The sequence below is a fragment of the Octopus bimaculoides genome, chromosome 24, assembly GCF_046866305.1.
Source record: "Octopus bimaculoides isolate indiv1 chromosome 24, ASM4686630v1, whole genome shotgun sequence".
NCBI lineage: Eukaryota > Metazoa > Mollusca > Cephalopoda > Octopoda > Octopodidae > Octopus > Octopus bimaculoides.
The window spans coordinates 4602198-4609029 of NC_142951.1; the positions used below are offsets into that span (position 1 = coordinate 4602198).

At 34.6% G+C, this 6832-nt stretch overlaps 1 long non-coding RNA gene across 1 annotated transcript in view; it reads left to right on the plus strand.

Moving 5' to 3' along the window:
* Positions 1–2374: 2374 nt before the first annotated feature.
* The window catches only part of LOC106872197 (uncharacterized), a 5055-nt gene continuing 597 nt past the window's right edge, over positions 2375–6832 (plus strand). Inside the window, exons 1-2 of the long non-coding RNA XR_001409745.3 lie at positions 2375–4127; positions 6208–6832. The exon at positions 6208–6832 is cut by the window's right edge and continues 597 nt beyond it. This is a non-coding gene — a long non-coding RNA (uncharacterized LOC106872197). The remainder of the gene's footprint in view (positions 4128–6207) is intronic.

Sequence of the window (6832 nt, forward strand, 5' to 3'; positions counted from 1 at the left end):
CACCAAAGATGAACTGAAGGCAAGGATTATGGCGACATTCACCAACCTAAACGAGGAGACCGTCTAAAAGAGTTGTTGGAGATTCCGAAGTCGTCTGGAGGCCGTGGTTGAAGCCGATGGCGTTTTTTTTAAATAAATTTACTCTTTAGTATTTCAAGATATTTTTATGCAATTTTTTCAAATATATCTGTTAAACTGAGATGTCAGAGTTATTTTCATTTCTGCGTAACGTCAGTTTATTCATCGCACCCTGTATGTAACTACTTTACCTGAATTCTTTACTCAAAATATCACACAACTTTATAGTATTATTGATAATGACATGTATTGTACTTTATTATTAATTTGATTCCAAGACTACTAGAACCAAGTGATAATTATTTTTATTTATTACCAATAAACACATATTTTCACTAATGTTTCAATATTTAATATTTTAATATTATTTGCTTCAATAGCTAACACCATTAAAATCATTAAATCCTTAAATGTTTTCCCCTACCTCTGGCTTTATCACCTTCAATATTGCAAAGTTTATTATTTCAGAACTTCATTTTCTTTCAAAACCATTTTTATAACCCTCAAATACTCCACTATCACTTATAACCCAATTTGACATTGGTGCTCAAAAATAAAATGAGTCTAACAGTTATTTGTAAATCTAGCATTCTTCATTTATTATCAGTTCCCCCCTACCCTGTGTGGTATTGTGTGTACAAAATGAAATATATATATATATATATATATATATATATATATATATATATAATGAGTGAGTGGTAACTATGCGAATGTTCATTTACACGCGTATACACTACATGTATCTACATGTTAGAGTGTGCATATAGTTTCTGTCATCAATGAACGCACCAACGAGCATGCATCTGTGTGTGTATGTATATATGTATGTATGTATGTATGTATGTATGTATGTATGTATGTATATATATATATATATATATATATATATATATATATATATATATATATATATATATATATATATATAACGTTGATATGTCTATGTTAACGTGCTAGAATGACATAAAATACGTCACAATATACACAAGGACGACAAGAAAAATAATTAAGTGCTGAATGTTACCACAGATTTTAACTTATTCAACTTTCGAATTGACGCTTTAAAGCGAATTCTTTTTGGCATTCTATAACTCACTGATTTCGTATTTCGAAATATTTATTTATTGTTTTATTATGAATTAGTTACTTTATTTTAATTTTCAATTTTCAAATTTACACTTAGAATTAGTCTGTGTATGGGAATCTGTATTTTTTGGCTGTTTCGTATAAAATGCTCTCAGGTCGTACATCGAAGAGTTTCAAGAAACAACTGTCCAGCTTATCCTCTAAGTTCAGGTTGTGTTTCCTCGATTATTTCTTCTGTTGCTGTATTTCTAAAAATGCTGTCTCGGAGGAAGAAATCATTCCTTGTTTAGACCTAAACAAAAATCACGAGTCAGAAATATCAAACGTTTCGGAATCTTGTGCACAAACTGCTTCCTTCCTACCGATGATTCCCGTCAGTGAACCAAAGATTGCTCATGAACAAAGCAATGAAAGGACTTCTGATGTAAGTACAGAAATAGTTTCCTTCCAACAAACACCGTGTATCCATCAACCAAATATTTCCCAAGATTCCAATTTAAAAATCATTTCTGATGGTGATTCGTTTCATACAGCACATGAGTTTTGTCTTTTAACTCCTGATCACGATTCCGACAAAGGAAGCTATTCTGACTCAGGCGTGGAGACTCAGTCAAGCGATTCTTTTATTCAGCAGAACTCGTATGATATCGAAACAAGACAGAAAATATTTCTTTGCGAATCTTAACATGTTAGTTCTTATCTATACCAACAATATGAAAAACGATCGTGATGGAAATTTATGAAGTTTGTGTATCTTGCCGAGAAAATATTTCTGAATAAGAGACGGAATCACTTTGAACATCTAGAGAGTATCGAAAAAGCTATCGGCATTGATTTCAGAGAGGACTCAGTGGAAGACAAATAATTACTCCTAAACGAATGTGCTATATTTCATTATTTTGTGGAATCAGTGCTAGTCTCACTTCACAACATATTTTGGGAAGTGTCATTTCAGGTGACGAGAGGAAAAATAATGAAAAATGCCTGTTGGTTCTTTACTTTCGAAAGCTTGGTGATTTGTGACTATTTGCAGATATCTGAATTGCTCAATGATGTGCAGGATTAAGTTGTATTTCTGCAGCATTTCAATACGATGTTAAAATGTCTACAACAATGAAACCAACAAACGCTACTGACACAAACATATACACGTATATACATATGTATATATATATATATATATATATGTATATATATATATATATATATATATATATATATATATATATATATATATATATATATATATATACATATATGCGTGTGTGTGTATGTATATATATATATATATATATATATATTTGCTAAACAGTTCAATAACGCAACATTTACCGATTTTTGAACAAGAAAGAACAGAAGAAATGAGAAATACACGTTGAAGAATAAAAGTACGGTGGTAACATTAGCCCATTAAATATAATTTGAAGTGAAAGAATGGCAACTGAGGAACTGTGTTTGAGGTAATATCAGAGTACAGTCATATCAGAGGTGATAAAAGAAATATATTGCAGGTACAATGCGATAAAACATCTAAAAGGACTATTGGTAACAACTATGAAAAATGATACAGAGATAACATGTAGTGGATATTAGTGCAAAGATGTTAATATACACAATAACTGTTATAGTCACGATACATACAAAGCAGGAATAATGCGATAAACCAGTTGAAAAGGACTTTGAAATGCTTATAGATGATAAATGTAACACTAAAATAGCACATCAAAGTTGAAGGGGTGGGTTAATAAAACATATTTAATCTATTTGAAGATGATTCTGTCTATTTTGGTACAATGCCAGCAATTTTGAGTGTGTACAGAGATCGAATCGATTACATCGAACCTGGTACTTGATGCTGCTTTATTTTAGACGTCCTCAAAATGGAAAAAAAAAAGGATAAGTTGACCTCGGCAGGATTTGAACTCGACATATAAAGAGCCTGTACAAATTCTGCAAGACATCTTTTACAACGCTTGTAGCACGACGCCCTACTCTATTCTAACTATAATGCTAATTAGAACAATATTTCATTTGAAATACAGAATATAAATTCATGAGAACACTTGTTGTTTGTTCCTTCTCGAGCCATGCTTGGCTCATAAAGGCCGGTTTCAAAGTTTCATTGGAGTATAAGTGTCCCCCCTGGACGGGAAACCGGTCCATTGCAGGTGTGCTCCTAGATGCAAGAGGAAAGAGTCACAGAAATTTGTGACGAAAGAGTAAGCAGAAGTTCGTCATTACCTTTTGCCGGAGCCGCGTGGAGGTGAGGTGTTTCGCTCATAAACACACACAACGCCCGGTCTGACATTAGAATCCGCGATCCATCGACCGCTAGTCCGCTGCTCCAACCCCTAGGCCATGTGCCTCCACTTCATTTGAAGTACAGAATATAAATTCCTGAGAAAACTTAATTCTCGCTATATTTTGTACGGTGTATAATGATAATATTCCATTTCTTTTAAATACATAACAAGGAATACCTTATAAAGCACCCGAAACTCGTTAAACAGAATGAAAACTTTGGTAGTTAGCACTAAAAGACTATATATATATATATATATATAAGAAAATAAATAAACGGAAACAACATTACTTTTATGTTTTAATGGATGACGACAAAGATATAAAAGTAAACACATCCGCCGCAAAACCATTGGTATTCGTATAGACTGCATTTTCAGAGATATTCTATTTATAATAATACAACTATGGGTATTATTGTCAATAAATTACCACCAGTTGGATCTTATGTCGAATTCATCAATCGGTCGTTCAACCCAATATTCTCTACATATTTAATGAAAAGTGCGTACCAGTCATATGTAATTTTAATGTCACTCACAAAATTAAGGTACCGACCCCTCCCACAGACATTTGCGTGCTGTGCTAAATGCTTTTAAATTCTGAGTTCAAATTCCGCCGAAGTTGACTCTGCGTTTCGTCATTTTGAGACCGATGAAGTAAGTATCTTTTGATTACTAGGTTCTACGTAATCGACTTACCCCTTCCCCTGACGTTACTGGTCTTAGGCCACAATTAGAAAGTGTTCTCAGGTAAAATCATCATGACAGATCTATGTGTTTGCAGTTACAGGTGCCATTCATCCAAGGAACTTCCACACATTCCCGGAAATTGCTTGAATTGCCACACCGTGGGATCCGGCACATCATCTTATATTTGTCATTTCTTATGAACTTCATATTCACTAAGATATGTCTGTTCCCATCAGTGACGCACCTGGTAATATCCTGACACACCTGGTCTATCTTGAGACACTTTGACTATCCTGCCACGAGGTCTATCTAGCCAGCTTTGCCCTAGACAAACTTCGTCTGTTTATACATGCTTGCGTCTATGTGGTCATATCAGCGTCTGGTGTTTACTGACACGCCTGAGCTATCCAAGCACGCCTCTGACTATCTAGTCACGCCAGCATCTTTCTAGGCATATCTACGTCAATTTAGACATACCTGTGTCTATCTGTTTTCTGATTATAGTTCAATTGCGAAATAGATGCTAGCATATTTGTTAACAATTATAACTACACAATTCATGGAATGACATCCATTATGTAAATGATTAGTTCTGGTTAAAAATGCAGAGGAGACAAACATATTATATTCGAATTTCGTAATACAGGGCGGGAGATACATTTCTGTAGTAGAGCCATAACGCCACTGATGTTTTTGTTTTACAATTAACGATATGTCATACCTAATGTTTCTTAATGTATACTTTCCTCCTTTGTAATTTACAACAGACTAAGCTGCATTGATAAATATTCTTCTCATCATTTAAGGTGCAATTAGTTTCAAAATAAAATTTCTGGGATTAAAGGGTCAGCCATGACTGAGTTTATTTCACTATTAATATTTTATGCAGCAGGCGTCCCTCGATATTTTCCTCCTATTTTATCGTAAAGCTCTAACATCCTTCATAACACACCTTCATAATTTTGCTTTGCTGTGGAGATGTGTAATTTGATTGTGGTTTGAATGGGAATTCAAGTAAGACAAGTGAACCGGCTGCAATGACTACAATGTCAACAGTTACTTTAATGTAGAGAAATCTTAGAGAAAATATTGTAGAGAATTAGTTAAAAGGAATTTGATGTCCATCAACGGGGCAACAGACAAGCATTTGAGTAGAATTGGAAGGGTACAGTAGTAATAGATTTTAATAGGTTAGGAAATGATATTTAAAAATGCATCGGACTGACTTGCTAACTTAGAAAGTGAATCTCAACGACGTCCACTGAAGAAAACAAGGAGATTATTTCATCAGACGTAAGTTCCGTTCTCATGGAAACGTGTGAGGGAAAGCTGTTTGATGGCCCAATTAGAAAAGATTAGACATGAAGACTACGCTGTAATTATATATTTGGAAACCTACCGTTGGTTTGTCCTGTTTGATACTAGGTATGTGTGATTGTGAGTGTGTGCGCGTATGCGTGCGTGTGTGTGCGTAAGTGTGTGTGCGCACGTGTGTGTATGTGTATGTAGATGGGTGTGTTTGTGTCATTCTTTAGCAGCGCTTATTATTCGTGTTTCGGAGTAGAGAAAGATTCACCAAAGGCCGCAGATTATATCGCATGCCACGACGTCTTCTTGTATTTCTTGGAAAGAAAGTGGTTTCCTTAAAAAATTCCGATAATGGCTGCTGATATGATAATTGTTAGGGGTTGAATATTTGAGGGTAAATTTCCTGGGTGAAAAGATCCAGATTAGAAGCTTTATTCACTCATTTCACTTATGTCTGCCTTTTCTTAGAAAAGAGACTTCTACAGACAAGTTAGAAGTTATTATTAGTATTATTATTATTATTATTATTATTATTTCTGTTAGTAGTAGTAGTAGTAGTAGTAGTAGTAGTAGTAGTAGTAGTAGTAGTAGTAGTAGTAGTGGTAGCAGCAGAAGCAGCAGCAGCAGCAGCAGCAGTAGCAGTAGTAGTAGTAGTAGTAGTAGTAGTAGTAGTAGTAGTAGTAGTAGTAGTCCACAAGCTGCGTGAAATTTGAAAATAAAATTATTCGATTACTTTCAGGATTCGATTATTAACAGTGTGGCGTTCGTTAATGACATGATTCAAAATGAAATGAAAACTTTATGCCTGCAACTTCTTGTTGCTCTTTATCCTTACTTGAGGCCAAGAAGATTTTCATCAACCTGCCGTCGCCAGAAAACTTCTAAAAAAATGCAGCAAACAAGATATGGAATGCCATGAGGGATGCAATTAGCTATCAAATGTATAATTTACAACCAAACGGAAAATAAACAAAGGTATACAAGAAGTCGTTATGCCTCTTTAGTTCTTCTACAGCTCTTGAGAAAAAATGCAACGACCTCAAATCCAAAGTTACATTAGTCACAGCCAAATTGTCGAAATGTGCCCAGGTCCATAATCAGTTGACCCTTCGTTCCAAACAGACACATCGTATCCTACAGAGCCAAAACACTTCCAGACGATATCATGACAAATATATCGATTTTCAAATAAACACCTTCTTTCATTGTGTCGTCGTATTTATATTAACCAACAATGAAATGCCATTTTTCTGTGTCTATGTGTCTGGAAGGTAAAATACCAGGGAATCGAATGCCAATCAATAGCCTGCAACAAGAACGACACATCCACGTCAGCCCCAATTAAGTATGTGTTACATTTGTTT